This window comes from Symphodus melops (assembly GCF_947650265.1).
Source record: "Symphodus melops genome assembly, chromosome: 13".
Taxonomy (NCBI): domain Eukaryota; kingdom Metazoa; phylum Chordata; class Actinopteri; order Labriformes; family Labridae; genus Symphodus; species Symphodus melops.
Window position 1 is genome coordinate 7,580,031 of NC_136703.1, and position 11,671 is coordinate 7,591,701.

The following is an 11,671-nucleotide window of genomic DNA, read 5'->3' on the forward strand; positions in this document are numbered from 1 at the left end:
GGAGATAAAACACTCCAGGTGTGTGAACTCGACAAAAAAAAAAATCAGTTGAAAGAAAACAGATGGAGGAAAGAGGAGAGAGAGGGAGGGGGGGGGAGTTACAGGGGAAGCGGACGAAATTCGAGCCATGCAGAGTCATAGTACACCTCATCATGTTATCCTCTAGTCGGCTTGGTGTTGTGGGATACATGGAACAGAGATAATAACATTGTTTCACTCCAGGTTTTTTCGAAGGCAGTTCAGCAACTGTATGCGATCGTCTTTTGAAGATGTCAGCTTGAGGGCAGAACTTTCGGCAGGAACATTTGCCAATATGTCCTTTTGTAAAGCTTCTACAACTTCACAATATATATGTGTACTTTTAATAGGCAACCTAGTTCTGTGACTTCATTTCTGTATTTGTATTTAAATAAAGGAAGTCCTTTTTACATTTTGTGTACTCCTTACTACTTCCATAAATCATTAATAACCAGATATTCATTGTCAAAGGCTTAACACTTTTTCTTCTTACATTTTGATTTCTAACTGAGGCCTACGATTTACTTCAGCTGCATCTTTCTGCCAGCTTTGTAGCTGCACAGCTCCAGCAGTGTCTTATGTACAGCTCTAGATGGCAGCCATTCTCAAAGCAAGGTTGCCTTTTCTTCACATGGTGTAAGCCACCCAGTAGATCACGTTCACCACAGCAAAAGTGAAAGGGAAAACAGCCCTGGCATAGATGTCCATTGTATCGGCATCAATGGGCTTGCAGACACACTTGGAACAGCACTTCTTTTCCTCCTTGGTCTCCTCTGTCTGCTTGGACCTTCTCCTCCTCGGCTCAGTCTCCTCGCTGCCGCCCTCTCCGGGGATTTCACTGCTTGACCGCTGGGCCCGTCCATGGCGGTTGGCTATCATCACGCTCTGGTTCATACCGGTAACCAAAAAGGAAAACAGAACCATAGCCTGTTCTCCATTCTTCACAATGGACTGTAGGGAGGCACACAGAAGAATGTAAAAACTTGTAGAGGTCTCGAAGAATGTGATTTATAATCTCTCAGTATCAAGCAACCTATTTGACATAAAAAAGACAGTAAACCCTTCAGCTGAAGGACCTGTCTTCCCCTGTTTCCATGCAATAAAGCATCCTTTCATATGATGAGGACACAAACACAAAGTACACGTGAGGGATCTGAGACTTGAAACACATGCTGGAGGCACCACCACATAGCTGGATTATCTTGAGATCGAATTTGCATTTTCCTTAATATCTATGACATATGTTTTATGTTACCTACAGCAGGTAAATTATCCACACTGTAACCAATACAATAATTATTAAATAGAATAAGACATCAGATGATGCCAAAAAAGCTAAAAACAATCTGATATCAATTCTATGACTTTATCCTGTCATAGAGATTCTTTCTCAATACTGCAACCAGAAACTTCAGCCTCCAATCATATTGAACTACAACTGGTCTTGTTAAAATTACTTTGAAGATGATCAGCATTGTACATTAGTACAGTTGAGGTATTTCATTTGGTGGTCACTAGATGGCAGTCTTGTCAATGGTAGGACCTTCATTCTGTATGATGTCTGTGCATGAGACAGTGAACGTTCAATTACGTCAAAGCCTCCGCAAGAATATTATAAAATATATAAAAATGTATAATCCACTTATTTGATTGATGTGTAAAATACATGTGAAAAATGATTTTATTTTTCTTGTCCACACGAGTGGCAATAGCAGCCTTCCATTCACTTCAGACCTCACTTTGAAGACACTGTCATTTCATTTCTATATTTCTTCTGAAAAGGGACTTTTGTTGTTTTGATAGTTCTTATACTGTCAGTGCAAGTGATGTATATATATTTTAGCGTGTGTTGTGTTAAATGATAATTTGCTACATTCACAGCGGCATGACAAAGTTATTAGTACTTTTCGTGCTAGCTAACCTGCTAGCAAACCTCCGTGTTCGGCTCACATTTGGCTCCGAGCGGTCAAAACCAGCGTCTTTACACTCAGGCTGTAAGTCTTCATTGGATGGTTATGTAATTATGGAGCATTAAATCTCTTATGGAAATAATTAATGGGATCAGATAACGAAGACTGTCTAAAGACCTGCGTATATATTGAAAGTAAGTGTTTTGACTTTCTAGTAAGCTGCCTGCTTGTTTTAATGTTAGCTGTAGACTAACGCTAGCTAGAATGGAACTGCTGGCCAGCTTGCCTTATGTAGCGCTGTTTCCATAGAAACGTAAAACGAGTTATTGTCCATGAAAGTCGAGCTTGTATTAGCTCAAAATTAAGCGCTTTTGTGATCTGTAAATTGTTTCTGTGGCTACGTTGATTTAAATTCTACTAATAATCAAGTTTTTAACATTGTATGGGCGTGGATACTTTAAATACGAAAAAAATCGAATTTTTTTCGGGGCGGAAGTGGCGTAACAGGTAGCGAGGTCGTCTCTCAATCGCAAGGTTGAGAGTTCGATTCCAGCTCCTGCCCTTCCAGGGCTTGCCCTATGCACGCTATCATCAGGGGGTCGATGTAAAGCAGCGACCTGCAGGTACACATGGCCAAGTTGCCGCTCCTAGACTGCGGATTCGGCTAGTAGAGCACGTGACCAGCTGAGACCCCGCCCAACTCATCGCAGCCTGGCGATAGCGTCCATTAATGTTTTCTCTATCATCGTTATTATCGTATTAGTAGGACACATCATCATTTATTAATTGGGTCGAGCTGATGGGTATAATGTGAATGAGCCAAGTTTGATTCTTGCAGAAACATGTCCGTTGTGTCCCTGGGCAAGACATTTGACCAACCACTTGCCCAGTATGAATGCTGTGAATGGTGGCATTAATTACTGAGATCGTCTTCTTGACAACAGTGTGTCAATGTGTAGGTGTGACTTGAGGTATAATCGGAACACCTGATTGGTAGAACAGCACATAGTCAAAAGACTGACAAAAAACAAAACAACAACTATAAACCATTTGTTTTCAAGCAGAAGGATTACCATTGATAGTTTATTTTATTGAGCATAGAGGAATCAGAGTCATTATTCAAGTAAAAGTGAACTGACAAGAGGATTTCTAATTTGATAAATAAGGAGCCACTGTGAAAGAGATGCTACACGATTAAAAGCTGCATTTGACATTATTTCTAAGTGGATGAGGAGAGCATTGTTCTGCACAACATGAAGGATATTCCATGCAGACTGTCATATTAGGCTGTATGAGTTTAACTGCAGCTAAGACTTAATCAACTTGCAATTGGCTTTCTTTCATCTGCTCTTTATATCATGTGGTAAGATTTTGAAAATATGAACAGAGCACTGTCATCAGTTGATGTGAATTTGTAAGTCTTTGCGTTTCCAGGATGATATTATTGGAGAAAAGTCATCAGGCCTGTTGGAAGCAGATAAAAAGAGGGGAGTGGAGTTTCTGGGCTGTTTGTGTAGTTGGAGGCTGTTGTGATGAGTGAGTTGATCCTCTGTATGGAGTTGTAGTGTGAAATGCTTGATTTGTGTGCAAGTGCTGCTGTAGTTCAACTTCATTCAGGTCACAGTGAGGCTGAAAGCAAGCGGAAGATAAGATAAAGCTGAATGAGAAACGGTGTGGTTAGAGCTGCTCAAGAGTCAGGATAAATGAAGATAGATGTCAATATTAGAATGAAAGGTTCTCTCTCCTCAAGGTGCAGTTATCACACGTACACTCCTGGTATGCAGAGGCATGTTTAAGAATCCTTCTCCAATGACATCCATCTCCACGCTCTTCTTCCTTCTCTCTGTCAGATTTACTGTTGGTCCGGTTTCCTGTGGCTCAGCGGACAGCTGCAGCAGGTGAACGGCGACCTGCTCTTCACGTCTGCCCCCACAACAGACAGAACGAGATGAAAACAGCCACCAACATCTACATCTTCAGTGTGGGCGTGGCTGACGCTCTGGTCACTCACAGCATGTCTTTCCAGAGCACTGACTATCTGCTCGGCTCCTGGCTGTTTGGCGTGCAAGGTTTTGATCTCCATGGATTTCTACAAGACGTTCACCAGCATCTTTACCCTGACCATGATGAGCGTGGTGAGCTACGTGTGCCAACCAATCAAGGCCCTGGTAAAGCTATAGCCTGAATTATTGGTTGACACAGTTTGAGAAAATAAATTGAAATATTGCTCATTTTCAGGGGCAGACTGATAGATGGTGTGTGTTGACAACAGGCCTGTAGACAATAAGCAAAGTGCACTTAACCCAGGTATATGATGTGAGACTAGCTGTGTGTAGTGTCAATCTGACTGCTGTTAGAGATCTGACTTTAGGGGTTATTAACCTTTCAGACATCCATGGCTCTTAGTGGAGGAATCGGCTGGAGAGCATCATAGCTTAAATGTTAGCATGTTAAAACGGCTAACACTGTATGCATAATAGTATATGTTGACTAAGATGTCATCAACAGGTTTGCATTGTCGTTGTGAGTACATAAGCTAGCAGCAAACATTAAAATGTAGCATTACTGTCAATGCTTAAAGGGCATTTGTTAGCAAGGCGACTGTAGTTTTATTGAGTGACTGAATCCTTGGTGCTAACTGTGTTCAAACAGGGATTACAGAGTGTGCTCTACAGTTCCCTGAAGCTTACATCTACTGGGACACCCTGATGAAGATCTGTGTCTTCACCTTTGTAGCACCTGTCATAACCATCATGTCTGCCACACTCTGTTGCTCATGGGCTGAAGAGGATCACACGCCTAGTGCTGGTGGTGGTTGGAGTCTTGGTGGTGTACTGGACCCCCATCCGCATCGTCATCATGGTTAAGGCCCTGTCAGCCAACGTGCCGGAGACCACCTGGAGGCCATCCTCGACGCTTTCCTCCAGGAGAACTTCAAGAGGTGCTTCAGGGACTTGTGCTGCCCCGGAGCCAGGAGACATGGGGACTGTGAGGGGGTGAGTCGCAGTCGGGTGAGTCGCACCCTGCGGGACCACTCATATCCACAGAAAGGACTCTTTGAATGTATTCAGCATGTTGGTCAGAGAATCAGTAGACAGAAGAATTGCTAAACTATATTTAATGCTTTTAAAAAATGAAAAGCAATCCCATTTTAAAACCCAAACATCAAAGAATGTGTCCTACGCACCGATGTTGCCTGTGTAGCCAAAACCGTATCAGGTGATGAAGACACTGTTGTTGAGAAACATAAATAAGCTGTATGGTTGGAGTGGATGACATGATCATTAAAAAGGAAGCTGTGCCTGACTGGATCAATCCCATGACTTTAAGACGCTGCTCTTTGACTTTGATGTCTCAATGTGTAACAATCCGCCACCAATCCCAGACAGAAACTACATTTAGTTGTTGGAGAAATATCTGCCAGAATCTACAGTAAGAAAGTGCTTGAAATATAACTTTGAACTAATCAAGGTGTAGAGAAACAAGGAGTTAATGACAGACTAAGAACACATAGAATAAGCCCTGTGATGTTTTTAAACCCTGTTTGTGAAGCACTTTGTGGCCCCTGCCTGCGAAAAGTGCTATATAAATAAATTTTACTTACTTACTTACTTACTTACTTACTTATCCAAAAACCCAGATAATGACCTTTAGTTTGACAACAATTCAGGTTGAAGTGGGATCAGACTACTCTGAAAAACTTTGGGATACTGTTACCAAAAGAAATGCCCACATTGGGGAAGATTAATTATGACTCAAATAAGATCAGATATTCAAAGATGGAACTGTATCCCGTTTGTGAGTCTCACCCAGAGGCTTGAATCTGTTCAAATGAGTATTCTTCCAAGACTTTGATTTCTCTTTTAGGCTCTACCAGTTGACATTTAATAGGATAGAATTATCTCCTGAGAAATTTGGCAGTGAAAAAACAACCTGGAGTTAGGTTTAAAACATTACAACTGGTCAAAAAAGACGATGCCATGGCAGTACCACACATGAAAGATCTTTTTTCCTCAGTTCAATTAAGGCCATTGTTGAATCTATGTGTAACCCAGTCTTAAAAACGGGATTAAAATATAAATATTGATGTAACTAATTAAAATCCCCACATGTCAGAGTAGGCATTAATATTGACTAAAAAGCACATAAATATAAATTGATAAATATTGTTTAAAAGAAATCATTTCAAAATACGTGATACGTATTTTCGTTGACACTCCGAGCAGCCAATTGCGCTGTAGTCTAAAATCCATATTAGCCAATAAGGTCAAGTCTCCTCCTGATCACTACGTGCTCTGCATGAGAGAAACCTTTTAACTGCTCCGGGGAAGCTAACGTGTCAGTCGCAGTTTTTGGTGGAAATACAACGTGATTGATACTGAGAGTCCCAAAGGCTGTGAAACGATGTGAGCTGGGAAACCGTGTGTCCCGCGTGAGATGTAGCATGGTGAGTGCTATTCATTGTGTATGGGAGCTAGTTAGCATGCTAATCTCCGGATGCTAACCTCTGAGTGGTATCTCCGCTAGCTTTTTCATTACGAAAATGCACTTTTAAGAGGTATAAATGATTACCCAAGGTCCCAATTCAATTGATACGAAATACTATTGCAAGGTGTATGCAAAGTCACTTGTGTAGAGTTGTAAATTGCTGTTTTCTGCAAAATTGTGGACTTAGCACATGCTAATTTTTCCTTGTAGTGCTAATGTGTGGTTAGCCATTGTGAAAATGAGTAGAGTTAACGTGAAGTGCTGGCACACGCACTTTGCCTGTTTTTTGGTTTATTTTTATACACTTAAAGCCTGCAAGTGTAATTGTTGGAGTCAAAGTGTACTTGCTATACACTTTAGAAACACTCATTTTGTTACTGAATGTAAACTATTGTAAACATGGTTTATTTTCCCATTTAGTAACTTTTGAAATATAATGTTGTACAACTGAGATATTTAAGAAATTCTTAATGCTTTTCTAGTAGCTATAGTTCTAGTAGCTATATAGAACGTGTAACATGTATAGAGTTTACACAATGTAGTTACTGCAGTTAATTTGATGTGGCTAGTAAATTATTAGAAGACTAGGATTCGGCTGCTGGAGGGCAGGTGCAGCAAACAAAGAGACACACAACAGTTGCAGTTAAATGTGAAAATATATTGAATACCAGTGAAAAAATCCCAAAGTAAAGCCCAAAATATTTACATATTGCAGTTCATGAACCGGTTGGAAATTCAAAACAAAATTCAAAAATGGACACACTAAACAATATTCCAGTGCAGTTGTTTAAACTGCCAACCTGAACTGCAGTAGCCTGGTCCCCAAGTCCTTAACTGCATAAACAATTAATTCACTGAGCTTTCGAACAAACAGGTTATAGATTTGAAAAGTAATGATCCAATAGTGCAAAGTCCAGTAAGGTTTGGTTGTGATGCAGTTTAATGCTCAGTTGGAGGATGTGGGAGGGGTAACAGGCTTGCAGAGCCTCCTACCAGACCATCAACAGCAGGTACAGTTTTCAGGCTCCTGGCCGTGTTCCGTAGCTCGCCATCGGGGAACTGGTCCTAAAGCAGGACACCTGGCCAGTTCAGTCAAATCAAAAGGCACGCACAAGATACCAGCTCCCCAACGCAGTGACAATGGTCTGGTTTCTGCAACTGCTGCCCCTTGGCTTCTCTCCCACACACCTGAGGAGAATGAAGCCAGGGCAGCTAAACTGGTACCTTGTGATTGGTGAGTCCACGTCACATGATCGCCTCATGTGACGGTGCATTTGAGGGAGTGGGAAATTTAAATGAATACAAAGTGAACCAGTGTTACAAATGCAGTTTAAGATATTGTCTGACCTGTTTCCAGGTTAGGTTTTTTGTTCTGGATTGGATTTCCGAAGATTCTCCAGATCTGGATGGCGAGCCGTAGCCCGAACCACAACTACTGGTAACCGTAACCCAACTACAGTTTCAAAAGAACATTGAACGACTAAACAAAACTTTGAAGGACTTAAAGAACATTGAAAGGACTTTACTGTTTTTGAGGGTACTTTATTTTATTTTTCAAAGCACGCATGTTGTATTGCTCTTGTATATAATTCTTCTGAAACAATTTGCAGAGTAAAGTCATTGTTTCACTGCAACTTTGTGTGTGCGCCTCCTTTGGTGTTGCATCCCCAAGGCTCCTACGAATCTTGAATCTTCTGATCAGGCCCAGTTATCCCTTCAGTCTATCTTGCACTACATAAGGGTACAGAAAGCACCATAAGTGCTACATATGCAACAAAGATCACAAATCCAGATGGAAAGACATTGAACTTTCATTTACTAAGAGCCGTCAAATCCAGTCAACGCTTGGCTTGTTGAGAAACATCCCAGTCTGAAGGAGCCAGGGTCCGAAAAAGGATAGTACTGGTGGTTTCACAGCCTCAAATTTAAGTTTGGAAACTATCGGCAAAAGTTGAGTGCAGCAGGATGCTCGGAGGTGGTAGTGAACAAAAGAAAAGGAGGAGATGCGAAGGGAAAACGTCTGAAGAAGTCAAAGAAGGGTGAGGGTGAAGGATTGAGTCCTGAAAACATGGAGGAAAAGCGCAAGATGATGGAAGTTGAAATGATCTTTACACCTTCTTTTATTGAGCCTATGTCTCCTAACTGCAGCCTGTTGTACGTAACACTGGGCACTTGGATTAGCACGTTCCTTTCAAAGGTGTTAAATTTAGACACCGTCACTGGCTTGGTAAATCACATAGCGTGTACTAACTCAACTTGTTTGCATTTTCTCCTCCCAGTATTTTGCACGCTGAGACAGAAACGCCTTGCGTTGCATATTCATTAAGGCAAACGTACTATTTGGACAATAGGTGTTGTTTTGTTCATATGAAAGACTCATTCCTCACTGCACGCTGTTCGTAGATCAGATGGCACATATATTTCTGGTGGTGTCAAGTTTGCACACGTTTTAAGACGCGCAAAGGTTTAGTAAATCAGGCCCTGTGTTTTCTATTTAAAATGTTTGACTAATCAAGCAGAAGCAGCTTGACATGTTGTACTGCCTTGAGAAAGATGTAAGTGGAGGAGCTGACGAGCATAAAATGATGCAGCCGTTGTTGTTTGGTATGAGATTGTCCTCATACTGCATGTTTCTTTATCTTGTAGGACTCAAATGAGAGAAGGAGGACTGCTGCTCTGCTTGTTCTGCCACACTTCATAACCGGCAAAGATCCATCAGATGTCATCAGGATGTGTGACGTAAGACCGTAAGTATTTAGTAATGCAACACTACAGATGTGTAGGATATAACGATCAAAGCAGCGAGAGCGTAGGACCGGGCTTGTGCGTCTGAATATTTTGCACAGTTAAGGTTTACATCTGGGATAGTGACACAGGAAAATGTATACGAGCCAGTGAGACGTTATTTTGAAAATGACACTTGTAAAGCCTCTTTAGACTCTGGATGAAGCCGTGAAGGGGATGAAACTTGACCTACTGATAGGCCATGAAGGTGCTGGACGGGAGGCCGTTCCATGTGATATCTTGGACGTGGCAGTTGTGGTTGAGGAGACCATTGTGCTGCACAACAAGAAGGATATTCCATGCAGCTTTGCAATACTTATGGCCATCATCTACTGTATGATGACTGTATGATACTTAGTTTGAAAACTTAAGTTGAATTGCTGCCTTAAAAACTCGAGTTAACCAAACTCGAAAAGGCAATTAGTTTGAATTGGTTTAAGTTACCTTAACTTGGAAATGTGAGTGAGAAATAGTGTGCATTGATTTGACACTAGAAAGCTAGTTTTCCTGTACATATTACATATCATAATTAGGTGTTTGAACTCAAAGTATCAAGTTCAAGCAATAAATGATTATTAATTAAACGACTTGCATAAGTTCAATTTGAGAGTTGAAATAATGTGGAATTCTGTGTTGCTTTGACAAGAGAAAGCTAGTTTTCTTGAATGAATTATGAGTGATAGTTGTTTTAACTCAGAGTATCAAGTAAAAAGTGTGATCATGAATTAAACGAGTTCTACAACTTAACATTGTGAGATGAAACAAAGCTCATCTTGAAGTTGAGTCAGCTTGTGTTTTTAAGGCAGCATTTGAACTTGAGTTTCTAAGTTGAGCCACCTTGATCATTTTTACAGTGTGGGAGTTTAAGGTGGTAGCCTCTGCAATCAGTGTGTGGATGTTGTGTGAGGGGGTGACTGTGACAGGGAAGCACTTGGAGAAGTCAGACAACTCTATTTCTCTCTCACTCTCTCTCTTTCTGCCCCTCCCGCTCTCCCACTTTCTCAGCCCAGAACAGTCTTGGCAGAGGAACGTTCATCATGAGCCTGGCTCAGCTCAGGAATTCCTGTGAAAAGAAAGCTGTTTTTCTTGTGCTGCTCCCAAAAGTCCTTGTGCACATCCCTGAGTTTCCTGAAAACTTCAGGAAAACGCTGAGTTTTCAAGTCGACCTGGATCAGGCAGGGCCAATCACAGCCCTTTTTGAATTATCAGGGTTTAATATGATAACTGAGACATTTTTAGAAACAACAAAGACGACTGTCATTGGCTTTAGGATGGCATGAATATTCAGCAAACTAGAAGGTAGTGGGTTTATCCAATTGGGTGCAGAGCTACAACCCTTCACAAAACAACACCTGGAGAGCACTACCTCGTACAGGTGTAATTATTTCCAGACCTTCATAAAACGGTATATATATTACCTGTAAGGTTTTCATTGTTTTCATTCATTACTCACACTCTATGTCTCTCTTTCTCCGTCTTGTTTTTCTTGTGATCGTTTGTCAGCTCACTGTTGTGGTGTTTTTTTCCACTTTCAGTGAAACCAAACTCAGTTAGCGCATCCTTTAATAACTGTTATATTTGAAACTGTTCCTCTTTGCTGTTGTCATTTCAGCAACGTGACAGAATCCCCCCCTCACCCCGCGGTCTTCTTGTCATTCAGCGCCTGGGGGTCCGTCATCCATATCCAGATCTCCACCCATGCTCTCGACCCCCTCAGCGCAACTGCCAGTGTCCATACTCCATCAGGGGGATTTTAATCCTTCTTGTTGATGTGATACTGCCAGCAGCTAATAGTTTTGCTTCAGGAGTTCAGGACTTCAGGAGTGCATTGACAAGTTGCATCTGTCAAAGGGGATTATAATTTGCTTTTATTTCATTCATGAAATAATAAGCCAGACAGGAGACACTTACAGGTAATGGAAGTATTCATTTACTGGTGAGGAAACAGGCAGAACTAGCAGAAGGAGATAAAACACTCCAGGTGTGTGAACTCGACAAAAAAAAAAATCAGTTGAAAGAAAACAGATGGAGGAAAGAGGAGAGAGAGGGGGGGGGGGAGTTACAGGGGAAGCGGACGAAATTCGAGCCATGCAGAGTCATAGTACACCTCATCATGTTATCCTCTAGTCGGCTTGGTGTTGTGGGATACATGGAACAGAGATAATAACATTGTTTCACTCCAGGTTTTTTCGAAGGCAGTTCAGCAACTGTATGCGATCGTCTTTTGAAGATGTCAGCTTGAGGGCAGAACTTTCGGCAGGAACATTTGCCAATATGTCCTTTTGTAAAGCTTCTACAACTTCACAATATATATGTGTACTTTTAATAGGCAACCTAGTTCTGTGACTTCATTTCTGTATTTGTATTTAAATAAAGGAAGTCCTTTTTACATTTTGTGTACTCCTTACTACTTCCATAAATCATTAATAACCAGATATTCATTGTCAAAGGCTTAACACTTTTTCTTCTTA

General features: G+C 41.2%; 1 long non-coding RNA gene across 2 annotated transcripts; it reads left to right on the forward strand.

Moving 5' to 3' along the window:
- Nucleotides 1–1,872: 1,872 nt before the first annotated feature.
- On the forward strand, nt 1,873–10,923 carry LOC306833739. 2 transcript variants are annotated; one of them, XR_013780409.1, is made up of 5 exons: nt 1,873–2,122; nt 3,779–4,096; nt 4,581–4,939; nt 9,063–9,155; nt 10,813–10,923. It is a non-coding gene; the product is annotated as an uncharacterized lncRNA (long non-coding RNA). The 2 variants fall into 2 exon arrangements; XR_013780410.1 differs by having other exon boundaries at nt 3,779–4,063.
- Nucleotides 10,924–11,671: the final 748 nt, after the last annotated feature.